This window comes from Eubalaena glacialis, chromosome 10, assembly GCF_028564815.1.
Source record: "Eubalaena glacialis isolate mEubGla1 chromosome 10, mEubGla1.1.hap2.+ XY, whole genome shotgun sequence".
Taxonomy (NCBI): domain Eukaryota; kingdom Metazoa; phylum Chordata; class Mammalia; order Artiodactyla; family Balaenidae; genus Eubalaena; species Eubalaena glacialis.
The window spans coordinates 69,223,108-69,238,327 of record NC_083725.1 but is presented as its reverse complement, the minus strand read 5'-3'; the positions used below and the strand labels follow the sequence as shown (position 1 = coordinate 69,238,327).

At 37.3% G+C, this 15,220-nt stretch overlaps 1 protein-coding gene and 1 pseudogene across 2 annotated transcripts in view; both read right to left on the bottom strand.

Annotated features, from left to right (window-relative positions):
• Nucleotides 1-15,220, bottom strand: part of RAB6A (RAB6A, member RAS oncogene family) — a 77,849-nt gene that overhangs the window by 50,015 nt on the left and 12,614 nt on the right. The window lies entirely within an intron of this gene.
• Nucleotides 210-1,529, bottom strand: LOC133099056 (zeta-crystallin-like; annotated as a pseudogene).

Sequence of the window (15,220 nt, the reverse complement as noted above, 5' to 3'; positions counted from 1 at the left end):
TATTTCCTACTATAATAATTCCTTGATGAGAGGTAGAAGGCAATATTCTTTATTGCCAGCTATAAAATAAATTGTACTCCAATACCTATGAGCTCTAAAGATAAATCGTTTTTTAAATATAAGAAACTCACTGAATCAAATGAATACTAATTAAAGCAAATGTAGCGTACATAAAACTGAGGTAAGAGACCTCTAATTACATAGGAAATCTATGAAATGTTTAATCCTTTTAAGAGAACGATTATTTTTCCAGTAGCCCCACTGCTTTGAATATCATCTTCATGAGCCTGGGCCACCTTCTCCAATGGAATCTGAGGACCTAATACTGGTCTCAACCAACCAATTTCCATTCTGGCTTGAGGGCTGCTGCAAACTGCTGAAATTCCTCCTTGGTGGATGAATAGAGAGCAACTCCTATTATGCTAGATTCCTTTGCCATGGTGTCTCCCGTGGGTTTATTTCAACAGTACCTCTGCTGCCAACAACTATTACTCGTTCTCCATGTGACAAAGATTCAAATCGTTGCTAAGATTTACATTAGCTAACATTTCAATAATCACATCAACTCCTTTTCACCAACACATTTCTTAATTTTATCAATATAATTAGCTTCTTTGTGATTAAACACTTCGTGGGCCCCATTTTGCAAAACAGTGTTTTGTCCTTCCTCAGTACCAGCTGTGCCCAAAACCTTTAAGCCATAAGCTCTAGCAATCTGGCATGCTGCTATCCCAACTCCTCCACTAGCTCCATGAACCAGAACACTTTCTCCAGCTTTCACACAGGCACTGTGGAGCAGAGCTCAATAAGCAGTAAAATATGGGATACTGATGGCAGCTCCTTGTTTAAAGTCCAGTTTTTCCGGCAGTGTGTAAACAGGGTAATTGGCTGCCAGAGCATACTCTGCGTAGCCCCCAGAGATCGTGCTGGTAGTGAAAACTCTGTCACCTTTCTTGAAAGCAGATACACATTCGCCAACAGCTTCTATTATCCCAGCCACATCTAATCCAGGAGTATAAGATAGAAGTGGTTTTCTACTGTAGGTACAAGAGTGAATTTGTGTGTCCACTGGGTTTACACTACACGCTTGGACTTTGATTAGAACCTGATGGTCTTTCGGAATCGGTACGGCAACATTCGACTGGAGTTTCATCACTTCTGGTCCACAAATTAAAAAACTCTAATAGCAGGCTTCCTTGGGGGCGCAGTGGTTGAGAATCTGCCTGCCAACGCACGGGACACGGGTTCGAGCCCTGGTCTGGGAAGATCCCACATGCCGCAGAGCAACTAGGCCCGTGAGCCACAACTACTGAGCCTGCGCGTCTGGAGCCTGTGCTCCGCAACAAGAGAGGCCGCGATAGTGAGAGGCCCGCGCACCGTGATGAAGAGCGGCCCCTCCTTGCCGCAACTAGAAAGAAAAGCCCTCGCACAGAAACGAAGACCCAACACAGCCAATAATTAATTAATTAAAAAACAAAAAACAAAAAACAAACTCTAATAGCTCTCATCAACCTCTGTTCCGTCACCATGGTGATCTAGATACGAGTTCTACAGTGGGAAATCAAAATCTGCGAGAGCTCCCTCAGATTCCATGGAAAAAACGGCTGTGTGATGTACGATTTCACCTCAATAAAGCTGTTATTAAAAATCTATCATGGATTTCCCTGGTGACTCAGTGGTTACGAATCCCCCTTCCAATGCAAGGGACGCCTAGAGCCCGTGCTCCACAACAACAGAAGCCACCGCAATGAGAAGCCTGCACACCACAATGAAGAGTAACCCCTGCTCGCCACAACTAGAGAAAGCCTGCGCACATCAACGAAGACCCAACACAGCCATAAATAAATAAATAAATAAATAAATAGACAGATAGATAAATAAAATCCATCGTGGTGATTATTGTACAATAATGTGAAATACTTAATGCCACTGAACTGTACACATAGAAATAAGTTAAAATGGTAAATTTTACTATGTATAATAATTTTAATACTGGAGCACCAAAGATACCTAAAAAAAAGGGCTGATAATATATTAAAGATTAGAGAAACTAATTATTGGGCCTCTAGAAGACCAAGGTATACTAATTTAAGAGATAACTTCTGTAAGTGGTAAAGTAATTCCTCACATAATATACTCTTCAAGAGTACTTAGGATTCAAAGATTGTAAGACTAATGTTTGCATAAAAGGAGAAGTCTCAATTATTCTACAACCTATATAAATGAACATTTATGAACTGCTTCATAATCTGGTCAGTTATATTGGTCAGATAATACTGAAACAGAGAAGATATTTATATTTTCTAATTTTTCCCCCCAAAATAAGCCATTATAAAAGATTAATGTGCTATGATAATAATAGTACCTTAAATCAGATGCTATGATTTTAGTAAAAGTTAAGCATAAAAATACAACAAACAAACACACAAAAACAACACTATCTGTAGTCCATCATGGTAACGAAGACACCTGAAAAAGGTACCTAGGGACCACAGCAAAAAAGCTCAGCTGCAAGCAAAACTCACTGCAATATCACAGCCAAGATGTCTCACCTAGGTGATGCAATTCTACAGCAAAACAGAAAATCAATTAAACCAAGCTAACACTACTCCAATGCAGCAAACCTAGTCAACAACACTGAAGTTCAATAAAGCTAGTAGCCTTTCTCTAAAGACCTAAATTGAATAAAGATTTCGTTTTTCCTAAAGCTTAAAAAAAAAAAAAAAAAGGAAGAAATGGAATATTACTCAGCCATAAAAAGAAATGAAATTGAGTTATTTGTAGTGAGGTGGATGGACCTAGAGTCTCTCATACAGAGTGAAGTAAGTCAGAAAGAGAAAAACAAATACTGTATGCTAACACATATATGTGGAATCTAAAAAAAAAAAAAGGTTCTGAAGAACCTAGGGGTAGGACAGAAATAAAGAAGCAGACGTAGAGAATGGACTAGAAGACACGGGGAGGGGGAAGAGTAAGCTGGGATGAAGTGAGAGAGTGACATGGACATATATACACTACCAAATATAAAACAGATAGCTAGTGGGAAGCAGCCGCATAGCACAGGGAGATCAGCCCGGTGCTTTGTGACTACCTAGAGGGGTGGGATAGGGAGGATGGGAGGGAGATGCAAGAGGGAGAAGATATGGGGATATATGTATATGTAGAGCTGATTCACTTTGTTATAAAGCAGAAACTAACACACCACTGTAAAGCAATCATACTCCAATAAAGATGATTAAAAAAAAAAAAAGAAGAAGAGAACTACAACTACACTTGTACAATCACATTCAAAAACGGGCAGAATGAATTTGGTTGTATAAAATATTTGCTGAATAAGTAATTTCACATCTATGGCTCAAAAGTTGTTTTTTAATAAGTATGCTTTATTTCTTTATAACAATATTTATGTTAAAGGCATTAGACCTATGATATGAGTTTCCAAGATGATGAAATGGAGACATCCAAAGTAAAAACAAAAAATATTTGACTACACAAAACGTGAAGACAGAAAAGATATTCACATAAAGGTAACGACCCACTGGCTACTCTTATCAAAGATGAATAAAACATAAACAAATATATTAATGCTTGGATGGCTACTATTTCTCACTTCATTCCAAAACTTCCAAGTGCTAGGAAACAAGGAGGTTGGAGGATGAGAATGAAAAACAAATTAAGTAAGGCCTTGAACGCAAAGGAGTTTACAACGGCTGAAAGAGGATGAACAAGAGAATAAAGCACTGTGCAAAGAAAGTGTCCATCCCCTACACTGCCACAGATACCTTTCAACAATTTATAAACATTCCAAGGCTCCCCAGTCTCCATAAGCTAAAGATCCTTAGCAGGCATTCAAACTTGAGCTTAGCCTTTCTAGTCTCATCTCCTAACCTTGCCAAACACAAATACCATCTGACAATGATGGACAGCTATTGGTTATTCTTCAACCATAACAGGTTCCTTGGAGCCTCTGAGATTTTGCTCATGTAAACCAGTTTTGTGGAACTTTTCCTTCCTAGTTACATTATGAACTTATGAACTCAGTACCAGACGTGGTTCTGCCTGGAGGAGAGAAAAACTAAATTACCTCTCAAAACTACTTTCAGCCAAGCTCCCTGGTGGCCTAGTGGTTAGGATTCCAGGCTTTCACTGCCATGGCCCAGGTTCAATCCCTGTTCAGGGAACTGAGATTCCCGCAAGGCATGCAGGGCGACCAAAAAAAAAAAAATTACTTTCAGCCTAAGATTGTATTTCTAGAAGTATTTTAGATGGCAGCAGGGCTTTTATTTTATTCCTACAACAAAGTTAACATTCATCTATGAATGTATCTTAAGGATAAAATGATGAGTTGGACTAATTAAAAAAGATACATGCATCCCAATGTTCATAGCAGCACTAGCCAAGACATGGAAGCAACCAAAATGTCCATCGACAGATGAATGGATAAAGAAGATGTGGTATATATATACAATGGAATACTACCCAGTCATCAAAAAGAATGAAATAATGCCATTTACAGCAACATGGATGGACCTATCATACTAAGTAAGTGAAGTAAGTCAGAAAAAGAAAGACAAATACCAAATGATATCACTTATATGTAGAATCTAAAATATGATACAAATGAACTTATTTACAAAACAGAAAGAGACTCACAGACTTAGAAGACAAGCTTATGGTTATCAAAGGGGAAAGGGGGCTGGGGGAGGGATAAATTAGGAGTTTGGGATTAGCAGATACAAATTACTATATATAAAATAAACAAAAAGGTCCTAGGGACTTCCCTGGTGGCGCAGTGGTTAAGAATCCGCGTACCAATGCAGGGGACATGGGTTCGATCCATGGTCCGGGAAGATCCCACAGGCCGCAGAGCAACTAAGCCCGTGCGCCACAAATACTGAGCCTGTGTTCTAGAGCCCACAAGCCACAACTACTGAGCCCGCAAGCCACAACTACTCAAGCCCGCGCGCCTGGAGCCCGTGCTCCGCAACAAGAGAAGCCACCTCAATGAGAAGCCCACACACCACAACAAAGAGTAGCCCCCGCTCACCCCAACTAGAGAAAGCCCTCGTGCAGCAACGAACACCCAATGCAACCATAAATAAATAAGTAAGTAAGTAGGTCCTATTGTATAGCACAGGGAACTATATTCAATATCCTGTAATAAACCATAATGGAAAAGAATATATATACATACATACATGCATACATATATATAACTGAATCACTTTGCTATACACCAGAAACTAACACAAATCAACTATACTTCAATAAAAAAAAGTTTTTAAAAAGATGACTTGGAAATAATCTGTACCCTCAAAGAACAGTTCAGTGGGAAGTTCAAAGTAAGTACTAGCGTAAGACTAGCTTCTCCAGCATTAACTTTACTCAAAAACTTTTTAAGTCTAAGTGTAGAAAAGCATGATCCACTTCTTCTTACGGGGAAAAATAAGAAAAAAATGGCAATATAAGGAACTTAACTCATATTATCTTGCTTGTGCATTTATTTACTAGTTTATCTCTCCCAACTTACAAATGATAAGCTGTAGAACAGGAACCTCATCTATCTTGTTCATGGCTATACTCAATGTTGGTCCCTGCCCAGCACTAAATGAAATAATCAATGAAAGAAACCATCAAGTAGACAGCATTCACTAAGGTTGTCCAGAGTCTGCATTCTTGGAAAAATGAAAGTAGATATAGCTCACAGGGGCACACTTATGATAAAACTCAGTGAACTGAGGTTTTAGAACCAGAACGCCAACTTTACTAATTAATTTAAGAAATAACTTTCGTAAGGATGGGAATATTCAGGTCAATATAACTAGCAATTTTTCTCATTCAAGCTGTACACTTAAGATTCGTATGCTTTTCTATATGTTACATTTCAATAAAAAGTTTTCCTTGTAAAAAAAAAAATCTAAATAATCACTCTCTGAAATAATAACATCTTATGGGGTTTTACACACACACACACACACACACACACACACACACACACACACAAAGTACACATAGTAAGTCAAGTCAGAAGGAAGAATGGTAAGTAGAATTAGACTGCCAAGGTCCCTGCACTGTCCAGAAGGGTAAAGGAATCAACTACCTGTAAACTTTTTTAAGTCATGGTTGCATGCCACAACTTCTGGGCTAATCACAAAAAGAAAAAGAAAAGAAAATTGTATAACTTCTCAATTAATAAAGAATATGGAATAATTTTTTAAAAGACTACAAATTCAAATAACACAAGAAGAGAAAAAGAAACACTCAGGACAAAAAGAAAGCACATTGAGAAGATGGTAGATTTATTTTAAATCCAAATATATAATTATATTAAATGTAAATGTACTAATGTTCCAATTTTAAAAACAATTATCAGACCGGACAAACACAAAACTTAACTAGATGACTACTAAGCCACATCTGAAACATAAGAATACAAAAATGTTGAAAGTAAAAAGATAGAGGGACTTCCCTGGTGGTGCAGTGGTTAAGAATCTGCCTGCCAATGCAGGGGACACGGGTTCAAGCTCTGGCAGGTCAGGGAACTAAGATTCCCATATGCCGGGCAGGGCAGCCAAAATAAATAAATTAATTAAAAAGGACAGAAAAATATAAATACTATGAAAACATTAGCCAAAAGAAAGATGGTATACCTATACTAACATCAAAGTAAACTTTAGGGCAAAAAGCATTACTAGAAATAGTGGAACACTTGATGACGATAAAAGGTTGAAGTCACCAAGAACACAATAACAATTCCAGGGACATCCCTGGACGTCCAGTGGTTAAGAATCTGTGCTTCCACTGCAGGGGGCATGGGTTCGATCCCTGGTTGGGGAACTAAGATCCTGCATGCCACGTGGTGTGGCCAGAAAAAAAGTCTCAAAAACCTATAAGTTAAAAATGGAAAAACTACAAGGATACATATACAGAGCCACAATCACCATGGAAAATTTTAACATACCTCTCTCAATAACAGAATAGACAAAAATTCGATAAAGACACACAATATTTGAACCATTTGATTAACAAAACTGATCTAGTGATCATATATTGAATTCTGCACCTAACAAATTCATTCTTCTCAGGCACAAAGGGAATATTTATTAAAACTGACATAACATATGGACCATAAAGAAAAATATCAAGAAAATTAAAAAACAGTGAAAATATATTCTCTGACCACAGTACGATTAAAGTAGAAATCAAAAATATAAAGAAAACTAGAAAGTCCCCAAGTGTTTCAAAATAATATACTTCTAATAACCAATGAGTCAAAGGAGAAATCAAAATAGAAATTAGAAGCATTTTGTACTGAATGACAAAAATACTGCAGAGCAAATCTCCAAAACACTAATAGTACTTAAAGGGAAATTTATAAAATTACACACACACACACACACACACACACACTTATATGAGCATATATTAGGGGGAAAAAAAAAACCTAAACATGAGCTATATATCCCTCTCTCAAGAAGTTGGAAAAGACCAGCAAAATAAACCAAAGAAACTATAAGAAAGGAAATAAAGAGCAGAAATAAAACAGAAAACACACAATTGAGAGTCAACAAGGCTGACCAAGGCTGTTTAAGTTCTTTGAACAAAAAACTATTAAATTTATAAACCTCCAGTAAGTCTTACCAAGAAGAAATGAAAGGTACAGATAACCAGTATTAGAAATTAATGAAGCATGATTACAGATCCTGCAGACATAAAAACATGAGTAATATGAGTAATTTGCACTAATAAATTTGAAACAGTAGATGAAATGTACAAAGTCCTAGAAAAATAAGAAAAAAATAAGAAAGAAAAAAGAAAATCTTAAAGAAATTGAAGCTCTATTTTAAAAACCTTCCCCAGGGTTGCAAAGGCCAGAATTGCCAAGCCATTCTTAAATAAAAAGAATAAGGTGGGAGGATTTTCTCTCTGGTAAATCAGTAATTTTTAGATTAAGTTATAGTGAGTAAGTTTTGTATTGTTGCAAGGGTAGACAAAGCAATTAGCAGAATAGAAATTCCAGAACCAGGTCAATGAATTTATAGACAGTTGGTCATTATAAAACCGACTTGGCAGAGCACTGAGGAAAAGAAATGTTTTTAAATACATGATGTTGGGATAATTACATATCCATACTGAAAAAAATTAAACCTGACATCTATTTCATAGTACACACAAAGATCAATTTCAGTTGGATCATAAACCTAAATGTGAAAGGCAAAGCAAAACAAAACACAAAATTTCTAAAATATAATAGGGGAGACTATCTTCATTACTCAGGCTATGGAAAAACTTCTTAAAATGGGACACAAAAATGACAGATTTTTATAGATTGATACATCTATCTACATTAAAACTAACATTTTCTGTTCATTAAAAAGTTGTCATTAAGAGTGAAAAAAGCAAGCAATCATAGGTTGGTCTGTTCAAAAAAAAAATACACCTTTTGTTTTTCTTTATGGAGAATAAAGGACACATGCTTTGAAGGAGGATGAAGCAACAGTTTAAGACTATCATAGTGTCTGTGTTACAGATTAAAAGTCTTTCTCTTAACTGTGAGTGTAGTTTCTTTAATGTGCACCTTAACTTTTCTACAGCAAAATTTAAGCAAATAAGTTTTGACTTTGGAAAAACATTTCTCAATAATACAATAATGAAGTAATCAAAACTAAAAACCCAAGAAAGAAAAACAAAGCTCGAAAATACCCTCCCTTCAACTCTAGTAAAACACATTTTCCAGCATACCAATTTTTTAAAAAATTACAATAAATAAAGAAACTAAAGTCTTCGCTCTCATGGGGTTTAAAACTGGCAACACGTATACCTTACAATACAAGTATATATCATTTAGGTATAGAGGATAAATTCTTTAATATTTTGTTCAAGGTAGTTTTTGTTTTGTTTTAAAGACAGAATCTCCAGGGACTTCCCTGGTGGTCCAGTGAGTAAGACTTTGCACTCCCAATGCAGGGGGCCGGGGTTCAATCCCTGGTCGGGGAACTAGATCTCGCATGCATGCCGCAAAGTCCACATGCCACAACTTAAAAAAAAAAAAAAAAAAAAAACCCGCGGGCCACAACTAAGACCCCGCAACTAAGACTAAGACCCATTCATTCATGCATGAATGAATTAATTTTAAAAAAAAGACAGAATCTCCAAATAGTAGATCAGGATCTCAATGTCTCATCTGGTCAGCATTCAAGTTGTTGTATCTTCCTTGTATTGAGGGTAACCCAAAACTCCAGAGAAAGAGTATAGTCCACTTAGGTGGCTCTTTTACATTGTCCAAAGACATATTTTAGCACCCTTTCATATATTCCTACCCATTTATGATCAATACTTCTGGAAGCTATTTAGTTTCCGGAAATTAAAATAGCTCCTTTTCATAGAAAGATTAGACGTATCTAATTTTAAAACAGCATTCCTTCTGTATTTGCATTTCTTCTGTATTCATTCAAATCTCTTCAGCTAAGCTTATTTCTCCAAAATAGTTTTCAAAATCGCTAACAGTACATTCTTTATATCCTCCTATATAAAGGCAATTTAAATGACCATTTCAATCAAAGCCTAACTAATCTTATCCTCAACACTGTGGCTATTCATTTTTCTTCCAACAATATTTTAACATTTGTACTTAATACTCCTATGCCACCATACACACAAAACTTCATACAGCATTATGTTCTAATAATTTTCTTCCTGTCCCACTCCCAACCCATGCCATATAATTTATTCTGTATTATATAAATTTACTCACTCAGTCATCAAGAAGTTCTGATAGGGCTTCCTTGGTGGCGCAGTGGTTGAGAATCTGCCTGCTAATGCAGGGGACACGGGTTCGAGCCCTGGTCTGGGAGGATCCCACATGCCACGGAGCAACTAGGCCCGTGAGCCACAACTACTGAGCCTGCGCATCTGGAGCCTGTGCTCTGCAACAAGAGAGGCCGCGATAGTGAGAGGCCCGCGCACCGCGACGAAGAGTGGCCCCCGCTTGCCGCAACTAGAGAAAGCCCTCGCATAGAAACGAAGACCCAACACAGCCAAAAATAAATTAATTAATTAAAAAAAAAAAAAAGTGTGAGCTACTAATAATAACTACCATCCTGTAGGAAAATCCAAATGAATGTCTCCATTATTTAAAAAAAAAAAAAAAAAGTTCTGATAAAAGGAAGCATATATTGAGGCAAGGAAGACCAACTAAAACTAACAAGAATATTTAATTATCAACAAATATGGTTCTATACAACACAGAATAGAAATCTGTTAAGTATTGTAGGTATACTCCTGGTTCCGAGTATGCCTAGCTCTTCCAAGAAATGATTTCTCTGTTTAAAAAAGGAAATATCTCCAGATGATTTCATAACCCACTTTTTTTTTTTTTTAATGAAATGATCTTTTTTTTTTTTTAATTTTATTTATTTATTTATTTATTTACTTATGGCTGTGTTGGGTCTTTGTTTCTGTGCTAGGGCTTTCTCTAGTTGCGGCAAGTGGGGGCCACTCTTCCTCGCGGTGCGCGGGCCTCTCACTATCGTGGCCTCTCTTGTTGCGGAGCACAGGCTCCAGACGCGCAGGCTCAGCAATTGTGGCTCACGGGCCTAGTTGCTCCACGGCATGTGGGATCTTCCCAGACCAGGGCTCGAACCCGTGTCCCCTGCATTGGCAGGCAGATTCTCAACCACTGCGCCACCAGGGAAGCCTCATAACCCACTCTTAACATTTCTACAACCTTTTCAGTCAGGAAATTCTTCCATATATATGACTTAAATTCACTATGTTTCATAGCACAGGGAGATCAGCTCAGTGCTTTGTGTCCACCTAGAGGGGCGGGATAGGGAGGGTGGGAGGGAGACGCAAGAGGGAGGAGATATGGGGATCTAGGTATATGTATAGCTGATTCACTTTGTTATACAGCAGAAACTAACACACCATTGTAAAGCAATTATACTCCAATAAAGATGTTTAAAAAAAAATTCACTATGTTTCAGCTTAAGCCTTTCTCTTATTGTTCAGATCTTAGAATTGCAAATTAACAAGTTATTATCTTTTCTGTAAGATATTACAAATCCAAAGACTTTTTTCAGTTGTACTTTTGCCTTCTTGATGTGACTGGACAGTTCTCATTTGAATATCACATTTTAATTCCATGATTAAACAAACCTATGATTTTCCTTGTGTATAAGCAACATGTGAAGTGATTCTTATTACTTCTTATTCAGTGTCAGCTAGTAACACAATCATCAACAAAGCAAATTTTATCAAAGCCATTGAACTTTTAAACTTTCTATTTTGTAATTAATTTATTTATTTTTGGCTGCGTAGGGTCTTCGTTGCTGCACACAGCCTTTCTCTAGTTGTGGCGAGCAGGTGCTACTCTTCGTTGTGGTGTGCGGGTTTCTCATTGCAGTGGCTTCTCTTGTTGCAGAGCACAGGCTCTAGGCAGGCGGGCTTCTGTATTTGTAGCACACGGGCTCAGTAGTTGTGGCTCACAGGCTCTAGAGCGCAGGCTCAGTAGTTGTGGTGTACAGGCTTAGTTGCTCCACGGCATGTGGGATCTTCCTGGACCAGGGATCGAACCTGTGCCCCTGCATTGGCAGGTGGATTCTTAACCACTGAGCCACCAGGGAAGTCCTCAAAGTCACTGAATTTTAAAACTAATTTGTTTATCTTACTCTCTACTTAACTGTAAGTTACATGTATTAAGAATTTTGTCATATAAATTACAAAAGTCCAGTACAGCAAAATACCTGAGAAACACTTAACCTTATCTAACATTTAGTTCATGTAGCTCAACTTTCCAGAGATGATTACAGTTTTTTCACTCTTATGGTTTTGGGAACACCAAAGTATCCTGTACTTTCTGCACATCTTCTACCTATACAAAATTTATCAAGGAAAGGTTGTATAGTGTAGTGTCTTAGTACTGGAGCTCTAGAACCAGGCTGTTGAGCTGAAACCCAAGTTTGGCCAGTTACTAACTGTATATACTACTGAGACACGTTATTTAACCTATCTGTGCCTGAATTTCCTCATGGTAAAATAAGAATAACAGTAGTACCTATCTTATAGGAATATTTCAACTTTTTTTCATTGAAATATATTTGATTTCAATGTTGTGTTAGTTTCTGGTATACAGCAAAGTGACTTTTTTATATATATTTTGTTGTTGTTGTTGTTGCTATATTCTTTTCCATTATAGCTTATTACAAGATATTGAATATAGTTCCCTGTGCTATACCGTAGGACCTTGTTGTTTATCTATTTTATATATAGTAGTTTGTATCTGCTAATCCCAAACTCCTAATTTATCCCTCCCCACCTTTCCCCCTTGGTAACCATAAGTTTGTTTTCTATGTCAACTTTTTATTTTACAGAAAAGTTACAAACCTCCTTGGTCTCCTCTCATCGGTGACATTTCCTATCTTTCCTGTTTTTATGACCTTGACACTTGTAAAGAAAACTGCTCAGTTATTTTGTGTAATGTCCCTCAATTTAGATTTGTCTAATGTTTTCTCATTAGAATGAGGTCATACATTTTTGACAAGACCACCACAGAACTGATGTGCCTTTCTCAGTGCATCATAAAAGAAATACATGATGTCATATTAATGTCTTATTCCTAGTGATGTTAACCTTGATCACTTGATTATGGCAATCTCCACAGTTTCTCTACCATAAGTTACTGTTTTTCCCCTTGTAAATAATAAATATCTTGAGGAAGATACTTTGAGATTATTCAAATATCCTGTGTCTTCGCAAAATTTTGCCCTCTGATTTTAGCATTCATCAAATGGATCTTGCCTGTAGCAATTAGCACTGTGGTATTCCAGTGGTGATTTTCTATTTCCCTCATTCTATCTACTATAAGAGCGGTCCTTTCTTACCTATTTATTTAAATATGTATTCATAAATATCTTAATTATGTGGGTTATAATCCAATATCACCATTATTTATTTTGTTGCTCAAAAATTTCCAACTTTCCCTATTGGGCGCTCTTTCACATTGGCTCCTGTGCCCTTTCAACATGTCCCCATCCTTTCATAAACACTTCCTTATTTTCTGGCACCAGAATACTCTCCATCTTATTTTGTATTTTCCCTGCCCCAGCCCTGAAATCAACCACTTCTCCAAAGATCTCACGGAGTTGGTTTTAAGGGTTAAACTAGTTAAGACTGTAAAGTACTTACAACAGGGTCTGATCTGTAGTAAGTAGTCAAATGTCAGTTGATATTTAGTATTGATAGTTTGACAGGAAATACACATTAACCATTACAGCTGTCAGGAGGTGCTATATTTCTATATTTGGTTGCAAAGCGATATTAAGCATTGTATTAGTTTGCTAGGGCTGCTATAACAAAGTACCACAAACTGAATGGTTTAAACAACAGAAATTTATTGTCTCACGATTCTGGAGGCTACAAATCCAAAATCAAGGTGTTGGCAGAGTTAATTCCTTCTGAGGGCTGTGAAAAGAATCTGTTTCAAGCCTCTTCCCTAGCTTCTGGTGGTTTGCTGGCAGTCCTTGGCATCCCTTGGTGTACAGAAGCATCACCCTGATCTCTGCCTTCACCTTCAGATGGCATTCTCTCTGTGTATATCTGTGTACAAATTTCCCCTTTTTATTAGGACACGAGTCATACTGTATAGCGGCCCATCCTACCCCAGGAGGACCTCACCTTAACCAGTTGCATCTGAGGTACTAGAGGTTAAACTTCAACATATGAATTTGGGAAGAACACACTTCAAGCCATACCAGGCACAAAAGAAAAAATTCTGAAAAATAAAAATAAATCATCACAGTATTTAGAATAATATCAATCAGACCGAAGTTGAAATAACTATTTAGATTGTTTTTACACAGAAGACTAATTACTGCAGTATCAGAGATTTTGAAAACAAATGTACAATATTTTGGAGAGGAAAGTTCAACCAAAGAATTTTGAAAGAACAAAAGGAATGCTTTATTTAAAACTAAACGTCCCAATGCAGCCAAAAATAAATAAATAAATAAATATTTTTTTAAAAAGGGGGGGCTTCTCTGGTGGTGCAGTGGTTAAGAATCCACCTGCCAATGCAGGGGACATGGGTTCGATCCCTGGTCCGGGAAGATCCCACATGCCACGGAGCAGCTAACTAAGCCCGTGCGCCACAACTACTGAGCCTGTGCTCTAGAGCCCGTGAGCCACAACTACTGAACTCTCGTGCCACAACTACTGAAGCCCACGTGCGTAGAGCCCGTGCTCTGCAACAAGAGAAGCCACCGCAATGAGAAAGCCGCGCACCGCAATGAAGAGCAGCCCCCGCTCGCCGCAACTAGAGAAAGCCCATGAGCAGCGATGAAGACCCAACACAGCCAAAAATAAATAAATAAAATTTTAAATAAATAAATAAATAAAACGAAACATACTCAGTCTTTCTGTGAAGAGGAACTACTTTCAATTTCTGAAAGCTCTGAGAGCATTAAATAGGTAGGAATATATGAGAGGGTGCTGACATTAAGTCCCTGGGTGGAGCCTACAGAGGACCATCTCTGCAGGCCGTATTACATGGGTAGATTCTTCTCATTTTACCTAGAGAGGTTAAAATGAATGCTTTAAGAGCTCATAATGTATAAGGTGGCAGAGCAAAGACCACAGTTCAGTATCCCTAACTCCTGCCCCAGAACTTTCCCCCCATATCACATTAACTATAGAAGTTTCATAGGCCAAAGGAAAGAAACATTCCATATTAAACAACTTGATAAACAAACATAAAAGGTTTGCAAATTAGTAACTTCAACAGCCATCTAGTTTTGTCCTATTTACTTAATGTCAATATGTTGGTGCTTCTGTCACCTGCTTATAGAAGAAAGAAAGACCTGTTTACTCAGATTCCTAATGACTGGACAGATTCAATATTTTATGGTTGCCTGTATGAAGTACATTATGCTAGACACCAAGGACAGAGATTTAAAAGATCTAAAAATGGATTTTGTGCAGCCTTAAGTACTACAGATCAAAATATCTTTAGTCCAGAGGTGGCCTAAAATCTGTCTAAATCCATGAGTCATCACATTCTCTATTTCCCTATTATAATCAACTCACCTTGATTATGTAGATAATTTAAAGTACACAGGCATAGATTTCTGAAAGGGATATTCTTCAGCTTTAAGAGGATGGTTAAAGCCAGATAAAGGGTTAATTAGCCACATGAGACTACTGAAATTAAAGTGAAACAAAATTT